This window comes from Lagenorhynchus albirostris, chromosome 6 (genome assembly GCF_949774975.1).
Source record: "Lagenorhynchus albirostris chromosome 6, mLagAlb1.1, whole genome shotgun sequence".
NCBI classification, from domain to species: Eukaryota; Metazoa; Chordata; class Mammalia; order Artiodactyla; family Delphinidae; genus Lagenorhynchus; species Lagenorhynchus albirostris.
In genome coordinates this window covers 33,169,833-33,192,288 of record NC_083100.1, presented here as the reverse complement: position 1 = coordinate 33,192,288, position 22,456 = coordinate 33,169,833, and the positions used below count along the sequence as shown (strand labels likewise).

Below are 22,456 nucleotides of genomic sequence, written 5' to 3'. Positions count from 1 at the left end.
TTAAGATCATTTAGTAATAAGTTATAAATCATTGGAGGGAAAATGAATTGAGTCTATGCTGATAGCAGAGAAGGGAGAAGAGAGGGCACTTGTGTATAGTAGAATGCCAAGTGCCAAGTTGTAACTGTAGGTGTTGGAAAATTATTATGCAGCCATCATGGCAAGGATTGGATCAGGCAAGAATCATCCTAAGATCCTAAATCTAGGGGGCAGGTTCAATAAGGACTGAGGATATTTGCATTCTTTTAGAGTTTGTCCAACATATTGCGAGGGAAAAATTAGTAATTATAAAGTGAGGAAATCAGACAATAGCTTAACCAGGTAATATCATTAATGAAGGGCAGATGGACGTCCGTGATACTCTGAGGACACAGTGTAACTAATTTAGTACTGTATTTCAATCAAGAATGAATCTAATCACAAAGGAACATCAGGCAAATCATAAATTAAGAATGTTCTGTTACAAAAAGGGAGTTTGTTTTCCTCAAAAATGTCAATATCATATAAGAAAAAGAGACTGAGAAAGATTCTATATTAAAGGAGGCTAAGAAAGTTGACAACTAAGCGATACCTAACTCTCCTATACTGGATGTGCAAAATGTGATAAAGGATGTTGTTAATCCAATTGACAAAATAGATAATTAAAGATTTTTTTCAATGTTAAATTTACTGAAGCTGATAAGAATAGTGTGGTTATATAAGAGAATATCCATATTCTTAGGAAATACTGAGAAGTGTTTAGAAGTAAAGGGCCATGATGCGTGTATCTAACCTTCCTTGAATGATGAAGCAAATGGGGTATAATGGTAAGAAAAGTGAATTTGGATAAAGGCATATGGGTATTCTTTGTACTATTGTTATTCTTGCAACTGTTATAATTATTTCCAAATAAAAAGTTTTAATTTTTTTAAATAATTTTTAAAAATTGAAATGTAGCACTTTTCAAGAATTCTTTTCTCTGTCAAGAAATTTTATCAGCCCATACTCTAAGATCTTCAGTTTTGGATTATTTCCTTTGATTATTTATCTATTTATTTATTTATTTTATTTTTTAAAGTGTTTTTAAAATTTATTATTTTATTTTATTTTAATTAATTTATTTGCCTGTATCAGGTCTTAGTTGTGGCCCACGGAATCTTTGTTGCAGCATGTGGGATCTTTCGCTGTGGCGTGCAGGCTTCTCTAGTTGCAGCACGTGGGCTTCTCTCTAGTTGTGGCGCATAGGCTCCAGAGTATGCGGGCGCAGTAGTTGGGGTGTGCGGGCTTAGTTGTCCTGCGGCATGTGGGATCATAGTTCCCCAACCAGAGATGGAACCCACGTCCCCTACATTGGAAGGTGGATTCTTAACCACTGGACCACCAGGGAGGTCCCTATTTCCTTTGATTTATTGATGAAACACTAAACTGAAAGCAATAAGGAGTTTTTTCATGTAGTTTCTATCTACTCAAGGCAATTAGCTTTTATTGTGAAATTATACTGAATTGGCTATATTTATTTTCCACAAAAAAACAAACAAAGCAAGGTCTCTAATTTTCACATCTAGCTAGATGAAAGAAAAGTGAATTTGTCCATAAATTCACCTCAAAGATCTTTACAACTACATTTCAGATTGTTACCTAGAACTTGGTCTACTGTAATCTCTTGAATCAAAAGCAGGGAATGATTGCCACTATAAATCAGTAATGTTATCCTGATAAAAAGGGAAAGTGTTTTAAGTGTTCTAATTTGAGAGTGTTAACCCAATTAATGTATTTTGTTCTTCAAACAAAACAATCAAGTAAATTCATTGTTAGTAAACAAAGTGAATATTTACTTTTATATTAATTTCAAGAAAACTAGTGCTTCCCTGGTGGCGCAGTGGTAGAGAGTCCTACTGCCGATGCAGGGGACACGGGTTCGTGCCCCGGTCCGGGAAGATCCCACATGCCGCGGAGCGGCTGGGCCCGTGAGCCACGGCTGCTGAGCCTGCGTGTCCGGAGCCTGTGCTCCACAACGGGAGAGGCCACAGCAGTGAGAGGCCCGCGTACCAAAAAAAAAAAAGAAAGAAAGAAAAATAACCACTACTATATAGAATGTCAGACATTTAGTCTGTAAATGCTTAGGTGCTTGACCAAAATAAAAATAGTTTTAAGTGTTGAAGTTTAAAGGAATTAATTAAAATATAAAATTAAGAAGCAGAACTTTTTGTTCCTTGACGTATATTGAATATTACATCAGTAGAAAGTTTGGTGGTAGTGATTTTTTTTCTGTAATTTTTCATTATAAAAATGCCATTTATTGACTATTTAACATAGACATTGGCCAAATAAAGACATGTATTTTAAAATTACTAGAAATATGGTGCAAACTCATCAAGGGTAGAGAAGGAGGGATAGTTCAGGGTGGCTCTTTATGGGAGGTTGCCTATTATTATTATACTTTTGTATTGTTTGAATCTTTAACATAAGAATATATTTGTATATTACTTATTTAAGGAAGTATTAAAGGAATACATGCCTGTTTATTCAGAAAAATAGAAAAATGAGATAAATGGAGAGGAGAATAATAATCTTTAAAAATCCCTACACCCATATACAACCATTGTTAATATTTTGAATATTTCTTTCTAGTCTTTTCTCTTTAATTTTTGTATAGTTGTATTAGTGATATAAATTTTAGATCCTGCTTTTTAAACATAATATAATATTTTCCAGGTATTACATGTTTCATAATCATCAGTTTTAATGGTTGTATAATATTTTACCAACTAGATATTTTTCTTATCCATTCCTCTGGTTTTGGACATTTAGGCTGTTTCTAGTTTTTTGCTACAATGCACATGTTTGTATATATACCATTATATTAAATTATAATTCCCAGAATTGTAATTCCTGTATCCACTAGTAACAGTATTAAAGTTCCTCATACATTGTCAAATTGCTTTTCCAATGGTTGAAACAGTTCACATTCCCATCAGTGATATACTAAAGTGCATATCTCATCATATGTTAATGAGCACTAGTATTAAAATAAAACTTTGCTGAGGTCATTTTGAAAATGGATTTACATTGTTTTTACTAATGAGGTTCACTTGTTTTTTGATTTTTGAATATTTTTATATTCATTGTCCATTTTTAATATTATTTCTCAATAATGAAGCTGACTAGTTTTGAGAAAAATGATTGTTAAAAATCTTTGAACCTTGGCTCTTCCTAAGGAAATACCCTTAATATCTTTCAATAAAAGTTCAGTGCTCATTTTATAGTGTGTAAATTAGACCTTAATAAAGGTATTAAAATGCTTATTACTCATTCTTCTGAGAACAGTGTTCACAGAAACAGTATCTCCATCCCTCACATGATGTTTTCGTGATGGCATTAAAGCCTTCTATTTGCATAGTATTTTATACTTTCGAAGTGCTCTCACATCTATAAACTCCTTAAAGATGTCTCCTTAATGTGTAGGTAGTTCAGTCAAAAATAAACCCTGTATTTTAATGAGTAACCATGCTACTCAGGAGGAGTGGATTGAAGTGGTAGTCTTTCTCTAGCAGATTTGACTTATAGCTTATCTTCCTTTAACTTTTTGCCTATTGTATTGGTACACAATAAAAGTCAATGTTAATATTTTGGGCCCCCAACCAAAAAAATTCTTTTCAACTTTTGAAATTATTTCAAACTTATAAAAACTGCCATGTACCCTTACTCAGATTCACTAATTGTCAACATTTTGCTGTATTTGCCTTATCATTCTCCCTCTCTCTATATATGTAGATCACTATTTTTTTTAACCTTTTGCAAATAAGTTGCAGGCATCATACCTAAATTTTTATGTATTTTGCAGTTGTCGCTCTGTCTCTTCTAGATTCTAAAGTCTTTGGTGATAGGGACTTTGTTTTAATGCCCCTTTGTCTCCACAGTGACTGGTGCAGTATCAGGTACATAGTGGGAGTACAGTAAATGTTTGTTGAATGAATAATTTAATAAACGAATATGTGCTAATGTGTAAATTTTGAAATATTGTTAAATCCTTGGAAGGAATAGGATTTACCTTTTTTTAATCTGGCAAAAAAATGAATTTAATGGATTCACTAACTAATGGACAGGTGTTTATTTTTAAAATTTATTTTTAAATGTATTTATTTATGGCTGCATTAGGTCTTTGTTGCTGCGCGCGGGCCTTCTTTCTCTAGCTGCAGTGAGCAGGGGCTGCTCTTCGTTACAGTGAGTGGGCTTCTCATTGCAGTGGCTTCTCTTGTTGCCGGAGCATGGGCTCTAGGTGCATGCGGGCTTCAGTCATTGTGGCATGTGGGCTCAGTTGTTGTGGCTCGCGGGCTCTAGAGCGCAGGCTTAGTAGTTGTGGCACATGGGCTTAGTTGCTCTGCGGCATGTGGGATCTTTCTGGACCAGGACTCGAACCCATGTCCCCTGCATTGGCAGGCAGATTCTTAACCACTGCGCCACCAGGGAAGTCCCTGGACTGGTGTTTATTGAAAGCTGGTTGCTACTTTCAGTTAAAAGGACAAATGTAGTGAAATAGTTAAGTGGGATAGCAAACGCAGACAAAACAAATTAACTCTCCTGTTTGAGATTCACCATGGTATAAGTACAGAAAAGCCACGATCATTCCCCTCTCCTTTCCCTTTCCAAAAAGTGAAACATCAGCCTTTAATTTTTAAGGTAATAGAAGAATATAAAAAACTTTTCCTAAGATTCTGTTATACGATCTCATTTTAAGAGATTACTCTCAAAGTACAATTGTAGTGTATTTTAATACTGGGAAAGAAAACAATGCACAAGTATCAATAGATTATGGCTGTTTAAAAGACCACATGGTGAGGTTAAGCTCCAGGGAACAACAGAGGGTACTTAATGTTCTCTGAATCCTACTCATTTCTTTCTAGATTGTTTTCAACTGAACAGTTTGCTTCTTGACATCAAACCATTCGTTGCTGTTACTGTAATTATATCTTTCTCATCAAGTATGCTTCTGTACAACATCCACAACCACATTTACTTGCCTTCTTACTTGCTATCCCTTGTACATTGAGTAGGGTTAGATCCAGCAGCAGTAAAGGAATGTACGGATGATTGAGAATAACAAGGTGTAGCTCTCTTTCAAAAGAAGCTTGGTTTTTTCCCCCAATCTTCGTTGAAGCTCAAGACAATGAGGTACTGAGTGATAGAAGCTAAAGCATATGATAGTAGTGGATCTTTAAGAATAATGTGGGGGGAGTTGTTAGGGGAAAAGGTGATGGACTAACCACAGGACCATAAGCAACTATCTGTAATTCTGCCGAGCCACAGAGTGTCACATTATAATAATTCAAGGATTACTTTGATAGTTATAGGATTGGAGGAAGGTATTCTACTTACCTGTAGTTCTTAAATTTGTTTTAATTACAGATTTTGTGTAGTCTTATAAAACTGCCCTACATAGTTTTTTAGAGGCAACAAGATAGGGCACAAATAAATGAAACCTCTGCAACCTGTTCACTCAGGTGAATCTGGGTAACATACATATGGGAGTTTTTATAAGTTTGAAATAATCTCAAATTTAAAAGTTAAAAAATTTTTTGTTGGGGGCCCAAAATATTAACATAAGGCATTTATTGTCTACCAGTATAATTATAGGCAAAAAGTTAAAGGAAGATAAGCTATAATTCAAGTGTGACTGGTTCCTGAAAATTGTAGCAGAATGGGAAGTCCACTGATGCTTTTATTGAGACATAAGTGAAATGTCTGCTTTAAAATAATTAAACACCAGCAGTTAATTATTAATGTTGGAAAAAGTTATGTGAACATTGTTATGTGCCATAAAAATTAGGTTCTATTTGGACTGTAGATCACCAATGATTTCTGGCTAGTTAGGACACTAACTCTCTGTTCTCAAAACCTTTTTCCTCCAGTCATAGCATCTGAAGTATAGTTTACATGTTGTGTTTCTCCATTAAGAAGAATTATTACCATTAAAAAAGAAAGAAAAAGAAAGGAAAAAGAGGTTCTGATATTTAGAAATGTGTGTCAATTATTTTGCTGTAATCCCTGATCTGAGGTTGTTGGCAACAGAGGCTTATAGCATGTGTTCAAACAGAAACACATTGTGAGATAATTCTCCAAAACAAAACTGGCTAGTGGTGAGGAGATTTATGGATTAATAACTCATATTCTAGGTCTTTGTACTACAATCATTACTTTTTCAAAGATTTTTCTGTTCTACTAGTGAGTCTGTTTCAGTTGTTTATCTCTTTTTAAGGGGATAGGTACCATATTTGACTGTTTGAACTTTAAAAATGAGAAAATATGAGAACCTTAATAAATACTAGCCAGTAGTTCTGTACCTGTTTAGTACTTAATTATACGTAGACCTGGCTCTAGACACAGTTATGGAATTAAGGAAGATTAGATACTTTTCTTCCCTTGAGATCTTATTTTCTGAGGCCCTTTCCTTTCTGTTAGGAAACCCTCCCTCTGTTGTGCTCAGTATGATATGTTAACATTTTTAGGCACTTTCCTTCCATCCCCCTTCAGCATATGCTGTTCTTAATCTTGTTTTCCTCTGGCCTTAAGACATTAGTGTTAGATATTTATTTAATGAGTGTTGCTTCTTAAAATACTTGGCAGTAAACTTAAGATTCTTAGAGAATGTTTTTCCAGATGGGATAAATCTTGTAGAGAAATTTCAATTCACTTTATCAGGATTATAGAGTTGTTAGAGCAGTCTCTTTTCAGTAAACATATAAAGGGCATTCAGGCATTTAGTATATAGAGAAATTGAAACTAGCTAAATAACATTTTTGAGTACTCACTAAGGCCTCTATACGCACTAAACCTTTACATTTAACCCTTACAGAAACATATGAAATGGTTACTGTTATATTCTTATTTTCCATGGAGAACACTGAGACACAGATATGCAGTGTACCAGGTCACACAACCAATGAATGGTAGAGCCAAAGTTCAAACCTAGGTGTTTTGGCTCCAGAGTATGTGTTATCAAACATTACTTTCTATTAGTTTTAACCGTTACTCTATATATTCAATTGTCATTAACCATTACTCTACACTCAAACAGGGGACCTGTTAATATTTGTTTGTTCATTCATTTGGGAGAGAGATTGAAAAGATTTTTTTGAAAATGTTTATCACATTTCCTAAAATTCAAGGACCACTTCTATTTTTCTTCATATAACCTCATTTAAAAAAAACACAACTTATATGTATTTTAAAGGGAAATTTCCCATCACTATTATAAATGGAAAGCCAGTATTGTAAGTAGAAGGTAACTTTAAAAATTATTTATTTAATTGTAAATAAGGTGAAAGTAAAATCATATTATTAATTAGCTAGATATTGTTGCTTATCAAATTGTCTGAAACTTGAAGCTTGCTTTCTCTGTGTTAAAAGAGGAGACTAGCAAATGTTTGTTAGGAAATAGAATTACATTGTCACCAAGTTGAGATTTTCTTCTTTAGTAATTAGACAAAAGAAAGAAAACTAACTTTCAGTAATAACATGTCAATGTACTCCTAAAACCAGAAGTCTGACACTTAAGGAAAGTGAACTATATTATTCTGAGTCTCTTCCAACCATGAGAGACTTTGTGGCACTTAATCTGTTTAAAAAGAAAGCCATTCTTGGGACTTCCCTGGGGGGTCCAGTGGTTAAGAATCCACCTTCCAATGCAGGGCATGCGGTTTGATCCCTGGTCAGGGAACTAAGATCCCATGTGCTGCAGGGCAACTAAGCCTTCGCTCTCTGGAGCCTGTGCACCACAACTAGAGAGAAGCCCGCACACCGCAATTAGAGAAGCCCGCGCACCGCAACGAAGAGCCCGTGCACTGCAAGGAAAGATCCCACATGCCTCAATGAAGATCCCACATGCCACAACTAAGACTCAACGCAGCCAAATAATAAAAAAATTAAATTAAAAAAATAAAAGCCATTCTTTAAATAAGTGAATTTATACCTACAGTATATTCTTTTACTTTCTTATACCCTTAATTCATCCTTAATGTGCTTGTAAATTCCAAGAGTTTGAAAGAAGTATATAATTATTGCAAGGTTCACAGTTATTTTAGAAAATTTTCTTGATAAGACTTCTGGAATTGGTATAATTAACCTCCCTAACTATAAACAAGATAATCAAGTTGGTAGAAAAGCCAGCAAAAATTTGTCATTTAAAAAAAATTAAATAAACCTAACTCATTTAGTGGGAAGTTCTTAGATGAAAGTCAGTATAAAAATGTAGAATCCTTTTCTTTTCTTTTATGTACATTATTCATTAAGTTGATGGTTGGATCGAGTTGATGAGAAATAAAGATCAAACTGCATCTAAAGCTAGGTATAAGAAATTCTAATTTATGCTGTGCTGTTAAGATTAGAAATTCTAATTTCAGAGTCTGGCAGCAAATGTCTTTATCTCACACTAAGCTAGAAAAGAAAGCCTACATTCAGAGAAGCTGACATTGGCATAGGGCCACAGGTAGGTTTTTAGCTATTGTGAATTTATACTAATTTTTTTCAGTTTTTACTGCTTCTGTGACAGCATTAAAGTGATTGAGTAGACAGAAAATGGGAAATAAGAATGTTTTAAAAGTCTTTGCTTAATACTTCATGAAGCATTTAAGCAAGAAGCAAAACAAAATATGTCATTCCTTTTTATACTTATTAAAAATATTAGTGGAGAAAGAGTGGCACAAGAGAAATAGAGGAGTGTATCCTTTAGAAAATATTAATTCTTTAATGTGGTAGTAATAAGATTCTATTTACACATGTTATGTGTTGTTGGTCAGACAGTTTTCATTCTGAAGTTTTGTTAGCTCTGTCCTATTGAAAGTCTATCCCATTCCATACCTACCTACTTTGCTCCTATTCTTAAAAAAAAAAATCACTCTTCCTTTTGGTGTTTTTAAACTTTATATTACTTGATTGTCTTGAAGAACAAAGCAAAACCTGTTGGCTAATCTGGCTTTACTGATAAACTCAGTGGAAGTTTTGGGTCTGTAAAATCCAAGTCCCAAGTGTATATGGTAGAATTGACTGGCATTTAAAAATAAATGTCTCCTGAGATACAAATGTGTATATTGATCAAGAAATAATTTCCATGTCTTTATTTCAGTATATATAATTTTTCTTGTCTTTTATGATTTCCGGTTCCATTTGTGTTCCTCTCTGTCTGTCTGCCTGCCTTAACTGTGCTTCATTTCCATGTAGTATCTCTCTGATTACTGAGAATTTTCTGCATCTTTTCATATGGAAAAACTGGTTATTCTTAAATCCATAAATATTTAGTGGTTTCAGATGCCAACATATCATAAGAAGTAAAGTCATAGATACATGAAAACACTTCAAATACATTCAAAACCAAGATGAAACTGTTACTAACCAGGGTTCTTGGACTCCTTAATCAATAGAAATTGATAAGAGACCAGGCAAGAAATTCAGGCAAGGCTTTGTTGGGACTCCTGCTGCAGCAGAAGGGAGTGAAAACAAGTAACAGATTCCCTTGCCTGCTCCCTGGGGTTGGGGGTGGTGAGAGCTGGTCCCTTATATGGGGTAGGGTAGGGGCCGGTCCTGGCTTTGAGCCAGAGGGGTGACTTGGGTGGCTTACCCACCCCCTTGGTGGAGCTATGTGCAGGGGGCATGTGTAGTACCCTGCTTTCCCTCCTGACTCCTCGAGAAGTGGCAGTTGGGTTTTTGTCTTTTTGTGTCTTGTTCATAATTTGCCCCAACTGTGAATGCACGCAGTTATTTTTAGTCCCTTATCATTTCTTTGTATTTTGTTGCTCCAGGTCCAGGTGCAAGCATTGCAGTAAAAGGTCCCAGGTCCCAGGTTCTAGCCTGTCTCAAAACTAGCTGTGGTTTGAATAGCAGCTGTCTTTAAAATAATATGTTGGTTTTTTAAATTGAGGTGTAATTGACGTATGAATATATTTAGTTTCAGATGTTCAACATAATCTGTATAATAATCTCCTCATACTCTGTATCTATAACCTAAGTTTTTTTTTTAATATTCCACATGAAAGTATTTGTATAAATATTCCACATATGGTATTTGTCTTTCTCTGTCTGATTTATTTTACTTAGCACAGTTCCTTCAGGGTTCATCCATGTTGTTGCAAATAGAAAGATTTCCTTCCTTTTATGGCTGAATGATATTCCATTGTGTGAATGCATGTGTATATGTATATATATGTACTTATATACATATACCATATTTTCTTTATCCATTCATTTATCAATAGACACTTAGGTTGTTTCCATATCATGGCTATTATAAATAATGCTGCAGTTAACACGGGGTGAATATACCTTTTTGAGTTGGTGTTTTCATTTTCTTCAGATAAGTACCCAGAAGTGGAATTGTTGTATCATATGTTAGTTCTATTTTAATTTTTTGAGGAAACTCCATACTGTTTTCCGCAGTGGCTGCACCAATTTTCATTCCCACAAACAGTGCGCAAGGGGTTTCTTTTCTCCACACTTCACCAGCACTTGTTATTTCTTGTCTTTTTGATAAATAATGTTTAATAGTAGGTGAACAGACACATCGTTGGCTGGGAATGCACTGATGGCTTCAAAACACTGTTTTAAGTACTTCTCAAAGTGTCTCTTTAAAAAAGTACATTTTATTCTAGCCAAATATGAAGTTAGCCTAATCATCTGCTAAAAAAATAAAAAGGATCATCTGAGGGAAGGAAAATACTAGATTTCCAAAATAATCACTTGATTCTTTGGGTGGTTGTATAGCATAATGATGAAGAGCATTGGCTCTCAATCTCAGTGCCTGGGTTAAACCTTGCTGTTTTACTTGCTAAACATAACCTTGAGCAGGTTACTTAGCCTCTCTATGTATCAGTTACCTCATATGCAAAATAATAGTATCTAATTTATATGGTTGTTGTATAGATTAAACAAGACAATGCATGTAAAGTGCCTAGCATGTAGTAAGCATTCAATAAATAATGGCTATGATTAGGAGGGAACTGTCTAAGCCACCTATTACAAACATCCTCCCTTATTTAATTCTTTTTTTTTTTTTTTACTATGAAGGCTACTTTTCTGCTAGTTTTACTTTATTATATGAGGCCTATATTCTGTGATCTCTTTTAAAATTAATTTTTATTGGTGTATAGTTGGTTTTCTGTGATCTTTTTTTATTTGCAGGAAAGATTGTTACTGGGTTTCTCATTAAATGTATTCAGGTTCCTATGTCCTTCTAGGTGAGAAATAGAAGATAGTATTTCCTGCATCTTTCATCCCCCCACAACAAAAACTATAAGAAGTTATTCCTGTGCGAGTTTGGGATTAGCAGAGGCAAACTGTCATATACAGGATGGATAAACAACAGGGTCCTACTATATAGCATAGGGAACTATATTCAGTATTCTGTGACAAATCATATTGGAAAAGAATATGAAAAATAATATATATATATAACTGAGTCACTTTACTGTACAGAAGACATTAACACAACATTGTAAATCAACTATACTTCAATAAAATTTAAAAAATTATTTTTGAAAAAATGGATATTCTGCTTAATTTTTCCCAAGTGTAAACTTCTCAAGGTTTTGAAAAATGAATAAAACACAGTTGATCTTCAGGATTCCATATTTGTGACTCCTTACTTGCTAAAATGTATTTTTAACCCCAGAATCAATACTCACAGTGCTTTCTCAGTCATTCACAGACATGAGCAGAATAATAAAAAATTTGAGTCATCTAATGTGCGTGTTAGCAGCTAAGGTCAATCAAGGCAATGCGCTGCCTTCTTCCTTGAGCTCTCATACTGTAAACAGGTGTCCTCTTCGTAGTCTATTTTGTGCCATGCGTTTTGCATTTTTGTTGGTGATTTTTTTGGTTTAAAATGACCCTCAGTTGTAGTGCTGAAGTGCTGTTTAGTGTTCCTAAGTGCAAGAAGTCTTGATGTGCCTTACAGAGAAAATACATGTGTTAGGTAAACTTCTTTCAGGCATGTTATAGTTCTGTTGGTCATGAGTTCAATTCTAATGACACAATAATATACAGTATATTAAATGACTTTTTTCTTTTTTAAAATTAATTTTTATTTGAGTATATTTTACAGTGTTGCATTAAAGTTTCTGCTGTACAGCAAAGCGAATCAGCTATGCATATACATATATCCCCTCTTTTTTGTATTTCCTTCCCATTTATTTAGGTCACCACAGACCATTGAGTAGAGTTCCCTGTGCTATACAGTAAATGACTTTGAACAGAAACACATACAAAAGAAGGTTATATATTGGTGGATTGACAAAAATGTTTTGACTAGAGGCTCACCTGACCCTGTATTTCCCATAGGAACAATGATTCAGTATTTGCTAATAAAGTGTTTGCAATAATTTTATAGAACATGACTACCACAGTTAACGAGAATCAAATGTACAGATGCTCCTCAACTTACGATGGGGTTACAGCCTGATAAATCCATCGTAATATTGTAAGCAGAAAATTCATTTAATACTCCCAATCTAACAAACATCATAACTTAGCCTAATCTACTTACACATTCTCAAAACACTTAGCCTATAGTTGGGCAGAATCATCTAACACAAAGCCTACTTTATAATAAAATGTTGACTAGCTCAGATAATCTGTCTAATACTGAAAGTTAAACACAACTGGTGTGGGTACAGAATGGTTATAAGTGTATTGGTTGTTTACTCTCGTTTTCTTGTGGCTTACTGGGAGCTGGGGCTCACTGCTGCTGCCCAGCATCACAAGAGAGTATGGTACCTCATGGCTAGCCCAGGAAAAGCTCAAAACTCAAAATTTGAAATACGGTTTCTACAGAACACATATCATTTTCATACTATCATAAATTTTAAAAATCCTAAATCAAATCATCATAAAGCAGGGGCCATCTGTATATATACTGTGGTAGGCAACCTCTGACATGGCTCTCAGTGATCCCTGTCTCCTGGTATTCTCACCTCTGGGTAATCCTGGCTCTCTGAATGTGGGTGGGACCTGGTGACTTGATTCTAACAAATAGAATATGGCAAAAGTGATAGGATATGACTTTTGTAGTTAGGTTTTGCAAAGACTGTGACTTCTGTCTTGCTGGTATACTCTCTCTGGCTCTTCTTCTGTGCCAGTTCTGATGAAGAGGGCTGCCTGGCAAAGAACTGAGGTTAGCCTCCTGCCAACAGCCAGCAAGGAACTGCCAACAGCCCATAAGGAACTGAATCCTACCAACAACCACTTAGTAAGTTCAGAAGCAGTTACTTCACCACTTAAACCTTGAGATAACTATGGCAGTGCCCTAAACCTTAATTGCAGCCTTGTGAAAGGTCCTGAAGCAGAGCACTCAGTTAAGCAGTACCTGGATTCTGACAAACAGAAAATGAAAAAATAAAGGTGTATTGTTTTAAGTCATTAAATTTTAGGGTAATTTGTTATGCAACAATAAGTAATCAATGTGTGTATAGTTAAATCCATATAGTTACATATTAAGACCTCTAAACACAATAGTTGAGATGGAGCAGGCAATAAAAAGCTGTGCTGTGTTTTGACTTTTGGTGGCTTTTATTCTTTCTACCCAATGTTCAATTATTATTTTCAGTTCTAATTTTTTGATAATAGTGACCATGATTCCTTCTTTTTTATTCCTTTTTCATATGAAGATTGCTTTATATAGAGGAAAAAGTTTGAGTATTACAATTAATATCCTATATTTCTGTGTAGATTCAGTAATTATTAACATATTCAAAATTTGCTTTCTTGCCCACCTCCTTTCTTTATAGATGGATGGACAGATAGATACCTGTTTTCTTATTGTTGCTGTTGTTGAACTATTTGAAAGTAAGCTACAAATATCACATACATCTCTTAGAAATACAAGACATCATTCTCAAATCCAAGAAAATTAACAATAAATTCCATAATATCATGCAGTATCTTAGTCCAACCACAGACTTCCCCATAATGACTTTTATAACTTTTTCTCAAAACAGAATCCAGTTAAGGTTGATGATACATTGCATTTGATTGTTTTGTCTCTTTAGTTTCTGTTAATCTAATACAGTCTTCCCCTACCCCTATAGTTTTACTATACATGAAATAGACTTCTAGAGAGTTTAGGCTAGTTGTCCCTACATTCTGGGTTTGTTAAATTGTTATTGTATTTTTAATCCCTTGAAATTTCTAAATTGGAAGTTAAGTCTAGAAGGTTGATTTCATTGGAGTTAAACATTTTGGCAAGAATACTTCATGGGTGATATTGTATACTTCTTATTGTATCATATCAAGCACAGTATCATTTAAAATGATGACTCTCCATTGGAAACATACATTTTTTCCTTTGCAGTTAGTAAGTAATCTGCAGGTAGTTACTGTGGCACCGTGCAAACAATTTTGTTATTCAACAACCTTTTCACTTCATGCATTGGTAATCCTTTCCCAAACTTGTTATTATTTTAGGGTTATAAAATGGTGATTTTCTTATTATATTATTTATTCTATTAATAATAGCTGGCATTCTTGTGTTAAAAAAAGAAAAAAGAAGAAATGAACAAAAAGTTCGTTTTTGTTTTTGAGTATTACTATGAAGTTGTGGGGTTTTTTTTTAATGCTAAAATAACCATGAATTTGGCTAGAAGAGTGCTTTTAAGCTGGTTCTCTGTCCTTTTTAAAAAAGTAACACCTTTATTGAGATACAGTTAACATCATAATATTCACCCCCTTTTTTTTTTTTTTTTTTTTGGCGGTACGCGGGCCTCTCACTGTTGTGGCTTCTCCCGTTGTGGAGCACAGGCTCCGGATGCGCAGGCTCAGCGGCCATGGCTCTCGGGCCGAGCCGCTCTGCGGCATGTGGGATCTTCCCGGACCAGGGCACGAACCTGTGTCCCCTGCATCGGCAGGCGGACTCTCAACCACTGCTGCCAGGGAAGCCCCACATTCATCCATTTAATGTATATATTTAATGTGTAAAAGTTGGTGTTTTTTAGTATATTCACAGTACTGTACAACCATCACCACTAATTGCAGATCATTTTCATTACCTCAACATAGAAACCCTAAACCCATTAGTAGTCACTCTCCATTACCCCTCTCCCTCCAGGTCTTGGCAACCCTAATCTACTTACTGTCTCAGTGGATTTGCCTATTTTGGACATTTCATATAAATGGAATCATAGAATATGTGGTCTTTTGTGTCTGACTTTTTTCACTTAGGATAATATTTTAAAGATTCATCCATGTTGTAGCATGTATCAGTAATTCATTCCTTTTTAGCAATAAATAACATAGTTGGTCCCCCATTCCATGGATATGGAGGGCCAACTGTACTCTGCCATTTTTATAATTGTCTTAAGCATCTGTGGACTTGGTTATCCATGGGGTTCCTGGAACCGATTCCCCTCAGATACCGAGGGACGACTATATTCCACTGTATGAATATATCGCATTTTGTTTATTCATTCATCAGTTGATGGACAGTTGGGTTGTTTCCAGTGTTGGCTATCAGTAATACTGCTATGAACATTAATGTACAAGTTTTTTTGTGGACGTATGTTTTCAGTTCTGTGTATACCTAAGAGTGGAATTATTGGGTTTTATCGGTAAATCTATATACTTAACTTTTGATGAACTGCCAAACTGTTCTCCAAAGTGGATGAACCATTTTACATCACCAACAACAATGCTGTCCATGTCTACAGAAAAAGGCAACAGGGATTTTGATAGGTACTGTATTGAATCTGTAGGTAAATTTGAGGAATATTACCATCTTAATAATATTAAGTTCTTTAACCCATAAGCATGAGATGTCTTTCCGTTCATGTAGGACTTTTTTGTTTTGGCCACACCACGTGGCTTGCAGGATCTCAGTTCCCCGACCAGGGATTGAACCCAGGCCATGGCAGTGAAAGCACTGAATCCTAACCACTAGACCACAAGGGAACTCCTCCCATTTAGGACTTCTTTAATTTCTTTCAACGATGTTTTGTAGTTTTAGTGTACAAGTCTTAACACTTCCTTTTGCTAAATTTGTTCCTAATTATTTTTGTCTTTACTGTAGCTTATTGTCTTTAACCAAGATAGCTACACATTGAGTATATACCATTTATAAGAAATACATTTTTAAAAATTTAGTTTTGGTAAAATACATATAACAGAATTTGCCATCTTAACTGTTTATAAGTGTACAGTTCAGTAGTGTTAAATGTTGGTGGAAGGAGAAAATCGGAGGCTTTGGTGTTAATAGATGAATGTAGGAAGTGGGGGCAAAAGGGGGAGGAGAGAACTATTTTCTAGATATTCTTGTTAGCTTTACAGTTCTACTCCCAATTCATTTCCCTATCCTCAAGTCTACTATGGCATTTATTAAAGTAGCAGGGAGATGTAGCCACCCTAGTATGTCTGTCATTGGACCATTTTTTGGCTGTCGATTTCACTTTCCCTTTATTCCCGCAATCATTTACTAAGTACTATAATGTCTTAAGTACTTTTTTAAAACTAAAAATTTTTTTTCATAGTCTTGCCAGTTACTTTGATTACCTTTCAATCCTAGGATACATCCACAAGACCTCAGCCTATTCCATTACATATCCCTATATTTTCTACTCATTTCCTCTGCATTTCCAAGATGTTCAGTAATTTGTTAAATTAATTAAAGATTAATTGATAGAATGACTGACATAGCTTCGTGAAAATGGCTTACCCAACAAGATCTATTGGTTTAATGTTATGAGAAAGCAATGTTTGAAGGGTTATGTATTAAGAAGAGAAACTCCTATTGACTTCAATTCTGTTTTAAAATGAAAAAAAGAAATGGCATTCTTTTTTTTCTTTTAATTGAACTAGAGTTGATTTACAATTCTGTGTTAGTTTCAGGTGTATAGCAAAGTTATTCAATTATATATTTATATTCGGTCATATTTATATACTCTATCAGATTCTTTTCCATTATAGGTTATTACAAGATATTGAATATAGTTCCCTGTGCCGTACAGTAAATCCTTGTTGTTTATCTGTTTTATATATAGCAGTGTGTATCTGTTAATCACATACTCCTAATTTATTACCCCCCTTTCCCTTTGGTAACCATAAATTTGTTTTCTACGTCTGAGTCTGTTTGTTTTGTAAATAAGTTCATTTGTATTATTTTTTAGATTCCACATATAAGTGATATAATATTTGTCTTTGTGACTTAGTTCACTTAGTATGATCATCGCTAGCTCCTTCCATGTTGCTGCAAATGGCATTCTTTTTTTTTTTTTTTTAGAAATGGCATTCTTTAATTTCAGTTTCTATTAATATTGGCACAGATATTAAAAGCCTGATGTTTAATTCAGGCTTTCTATTTTAGAATTTATGGAGTATGTTTTTCTGCCTTTGTTTTTTTGTTATTGTTTTTTGGGTTTTTGTTGTTGTTGCCATGAAATAGAATTTTCCCTACTCATTTTTATATGCGATTTTATTTTTATATTTTATAAATTTTTTTATTTTACTTTTGGCTGCGTTGGGTCTTCATTGCTGTGCATGGGCTTTCTCTAGTGGCGGCAAGCGGGGGCTACTCTTCGTTGCGATACACGGGCTTCTCATTGCAGCGGCTTCTCTTGTTGCGGAGCACGGGCTCTAGTTGCATGGGCTTCCGTAGTTGTGGCCCGCGAGCTCAGTAGTTGTGACTCGCAGGCTCTAGAGCACAGGCTCAGTAGTTGTGGCGCACGGGCTTATTTGCTCCATGGCATGTGGGATCTTCCCGGACCAGGGCTCGAACCCATGTCCCCTGCATTGGCAGGCAGATTCTTAACTACTGTGCCACCAGGGAAGTCCCTTATATGCGATTTTAAAAGAGGTTTTTACAGAATTCTTTTCCCAATAGAAATTTATGCTTATATTTAAAACAGTAGTTTACAATTATTTCACTACAGAGACTGCTTTTTTTCTACCTGTCCTGAGTCTCTCCGTGCCATTTTGGGGATGATTTTGTCTACCACAGTGTATTTTATTTAGTAAAAGATCACTTCTTTTCCCTTTAAAAAATTCAGTCAGACACATCTCAGTGCCAAGCCACCTAGCAAGTCAACATGGTATTTCTAGTTGCCAAAGCTGCTGACCAGAGGTCGGTGTTTTGAAGTGAAGGAAAAGGTTATTTCCTTTATCAAAGACTAAAAATACACTGAAATAAGTGCTAATAGTATCTGTAAATCATTTTATAAATACTGGAAATTGTTACTGAGTTCTGGTCTTTATGTGTATGTATATATCCTTGATATCTTAAAAATAAAAAGTTATTTTTGAAAAAGGTGAGAACCATTCTTAGAGTTTTTTTAATTGTGGTAAAATACGCATAACATAAAATTTACCATCTTAACCATTTTTAAGTGTACAGTTCAGTAGTGTTAAGTACATTCACATTGTTATGCAACAAGTCTCTAGTCTCCAGTCTCATCTTGCAAATCTGAAGCTCACAAAAGTTAAATATAATGTTCATCTTTGGGGAGTATTACATTTCTTACCCCACAATACAACCAAAGCGCTTTGTTTTAAATAAACAAATATCATTTATTTTTCCAATGTTAAAAGTTCATTCTGTAGTTAGTAGCGGGGTTATAGGCATTTCTTATATAGACTTTTTTGTTTGGACGTTAATATGTCTATAATTGTGAGAAAAACATGGGTAAAACTAGAAAAAATTTTTATTCTAAACTATTCCTAAATGTCTGATTTTTAGATAACTTGAAAGTTGTATATATTTGCACACATCTCTGTAAGATGTTACGTGAGCAGTAGGAGGTATACTCATTTATTTGTTAGCTATTGCCAATAATACTCATCAGTAAGCCACCTCTAAGTTCAGTGGCTTTAACAACAACCATTTATTCTCATAATCAGTGGTCTTGCAGATCTGCTGGAGTTTTCCTGATACAGGCTGGACTGAGCTCCAGGCTGCAGGGTCATTTCAGGTCTTCTCTGGGGCTCAGGATAAAGGGGCAGCATTCTACTCAGAATAGTTCTTCTCATAGTGGATTAGTTGATCACAGAGAGTTCGAACAAAACCACCCAAGCATATGTTAGATCTCTGTTAGTTTTATATTTGCCAACTTCCTGTTGGCTGAGTAAGTCACATGGCTAAATTTATTGGCAAGGGGTGGGGAGCTACAGTCCATCTACCTCCATAGGAGGCCATAGCAAGAATGTGGATCTATTTCTGTTACAGAAAAGTGAGAATTTTAGGAAGTAAACAGAATTGATTTCTAAACTTAAAAGGCAGATTTCTTTTAGCACCTATATATTTAGTACCAACTCTTTTCTGTATGTTATAAATTCCTCACTCCTTTTAAAATAAAATTTGTTGTATATAAGATTGGACATCTAAAATGTACACACAAATGGTATAAATCAAAATTATTTTTACTCTGCTAGCTTTTAATACAGATGTTTTAGTTAGGTAATTTTCTCCGTTCTTTTAAATAGCCTGTCAGTTACTGTAAAGATCAATACTTTTTCTTTTTTATTAGGTTGGTATTTTTTTATATGGTAGATATTAATCCAGCTATATCAATAATCACTTTAAACATCGATGTCTTATTTTTTATTTTTATTTTATTTATTTATTTATTTATTTATTTATTTATTTTTGTGGTATGCGGGTCTCTCACTGCCGCGGCCTCCCCCGTTGCAGAGCACAGGCTCTGGATGTGCAGGCTCAGCGACCATGGGTCACGGGCCCAGCCCCTCCGCGGCATGTGGGATCCTCCCAGACCGGGGTACGAACCCGTGTCCCCTGCATCGGCAGGCGGACTCTCAGCCACTGCGCCACCAGGGAAGCCCTTAATTTTTAATTTTTAAAATAAATTTACTTATTTATTTTTGACTGCGTTGGGTCTTCATTGCTGCGCGTGGGCTTTCTCTAGTTGCGGCAAGTGGGGGCCACTCTTCGTTATGGTGTGTGGGCTTCTCATTGCAGTGGCTTCTCATTGCAGAACACAGGCTCTAGACGTGCGGGCTTCAGTAGTTGTGGCACACAGGCTCAGTAGTTGTGGCTTGTGGGCTCTAGAGTGCAGGTTCAGTAGTTGTGGTACATGGGCTTAGTTGCTCTGCGGCATGTGGGATCTTTCCAGACCAGAGCTTGAACCTGTGTCCCTTGCATTGGCAGGCAGATTCTTAACGACTGTGCCACCAGGGAAGTCCAGTTGGTATTTTTAGTTGATGATTTTTGAAGTGTTGGATCCATCAAATCATTGGAGCTACTGAACAATCACTCAATTAGAAAGATTAATGTGTTTTGTTTTGCAATTTGATGTAATACTATGCTATTTTTTAAAAACATAAATTGCTTTTATCTCATAGATCATATGATAACTATTTGTTTGTTTGTTTGTTTTTGTTTGAAAACCAAGATGGAGTTGTACTAAAACTAACTTCTTACACTGCCTAGCATTTCATTAGTGCTTCTAAGCAGGACATGTAGGTGCCTCTAAGACAAGTTTGTAGACAAAAATATGTACAAGGAGGGGCTTCCCTGGTGCCGCAGTGGTTGAGAGTCCGCCTGCCGATGCAGGGGACGTGGGTTCGTGCCCCGGTCCAGGAAGATCCCACATGCCGTGGAGCGGCTGGGCCCGTGAGCCATGGCCACTGAGCCTGCGTGTCCAGAGCCTGTGCGCCGCAACGGGAGAGGCCACAACAGTGAGAGGCCCGCGTACTGCAAAAAAAAAAAAAAAAAAAAAAATGTACAAGGAGAAAGAAAGGAACATAAAAGAGAAGGAAAGGTAAAAAGAAGAATTGGAAAAAAGAAGAGGTGAGGAGGTGAGAAAGAGAAGTGTCTGTGTTGGAGAATGATTCAGTAGCAGCAACAGTTATTCTAAACTCCCCTTGGCTTCATCAATGCCCTAGATATTGTGTCACTTTACCACCGTTCTCTCACTGTCTGAGGAGTGGGGTTTGTAGGAACTGAGGAAATATTTATGAACAGTTTTGAGTGAGAATAATCAATGATGGATGATCTGATGATCTTTTCATGGAAGACCCGATGTGCATGTTTGAAGGTCTGTTTTAAAGAATTGTCAAGGCAATTGGCAAACTGTGTGGAAGGAGTGGGATCTGTGGAGCTCAGCAGCGGCAAGGTACAAAACAAAGAACCGCTTTGCACAAAGCCAGAAGGGATACACTGAAAGAATGATCAGAAAAGAATAATACATAGGAAATGTTTGTGCTCGTGTGCAAGGAAACTTTGTGGGGTATCTGTGGCTGCCAAAGTGACATCTGGCAGGATTAACTGGATCACCAGACCCAACAATGAGGACTGGGAAGGCAGCAATAACTGTGAGACCTGGGCCCATGTGGGGGCAAGATTTTGAGAATGAGCACTTAGGTGACAAAATGGGATTCCCATGAACCGCAGCTCTGGTTAGTTTCTGGTCTGGAGCCAGATCCTCTCTCTGATGCAGACGTGGGAGGACGGAGCGGCAAGAGCCGCCCAGCTGCTCATCTGGGAACTCATCCTCCAAGGGACTTTGTCCCTCGTTCTCCTCCCGTACCTGGAGGCGGCAGTCAGCGGGCAGCAGCTCTCACAGCACCCCTGCGTACACCTGCTCAGACCACCTGCTCAGAGCTACTTTTCTGCCCAGCCCAGCATACCTGTTCCACCTGTCTGAAGACCCGCCGCACGTTTCCTCAAAGCACACCCCAGAGCTCTTCCTCACTCCAGCCACGCCCCAGCAACTCCTCTGTCAGTACCAGGTGTATGGACACGTCCTCCAGCCCCTGTAGGAACCTGTGTGGCCACCAGCCAGCCAGCTATTGGGCCTCAGACCTGTTCCCTGGTCCTGAGTCAGAACCAAAGCCCTATGTATCCAGCGTCCACTGAACCGCAGCCCTGGTCAGATATGGAAAATGGAGATTTGGAGAGAGTGAATGATTCACTCCTGCTCTTCATCCTTCAGAGGAAGTCCCCAAAAGTGCCCCGACTATTCATCAAAAGTCATTGAATTCTATTGTTAAGATCTATGCCTTTCACTGAACGCAATTTTTGCCTGCATTTATAAAGAGAAGAAAAGCTTTTTAAGAACTGGGTTGACCCCCCTGCATGCACAGACCCAACTGCAGGCAGAGAAGATGGTCAACCCAGCGCAGACCTTGCTAAGAGTCTGCTCAGAGGCCCTGGGTCTGCTGGCACTGGATGGGCGCAGATGCTGGGCAGATGAGCTCTGTGTGGTGTTTTAGACAAATATGATGACCTAGAGTAGGGCCAAACAGACAGGAGACCCCAGGAAGCAGACCCTGGGAGAGGGGAGATACCATTTGGGCCAGCACACCTGAGGCTATGGTCAAGGCCATGAGGACCACAGTGTGGTGGGCACGGTGGCTCTGAAAGCCCCACTGCTGCCTAGCCAGCCCGAGACAAGCCACGGGGAAGCACCCACGGGCCAGCCCCATCATAATCTCTGCCAATCCCGATGAACTTGCATCCAATGACTGCCCTGATGTGGTCGAAGTGATCTGAAGG

General features: G+C 36.6%; 1 protein-coding gene across 2 annotated transcripts in view; it reads left to right on the top strand.

Moving 5' to 3' along the window:
• BMPR2 (bone morphogenetic protein receptor type 2) overlaps nucleotides 1–22,456 on the top strand; it is a 189,626-nt gene that overhangs the window by 95,038 nt on the left and 72,132 nt on the right. The window lies entirely within an intron of this gene.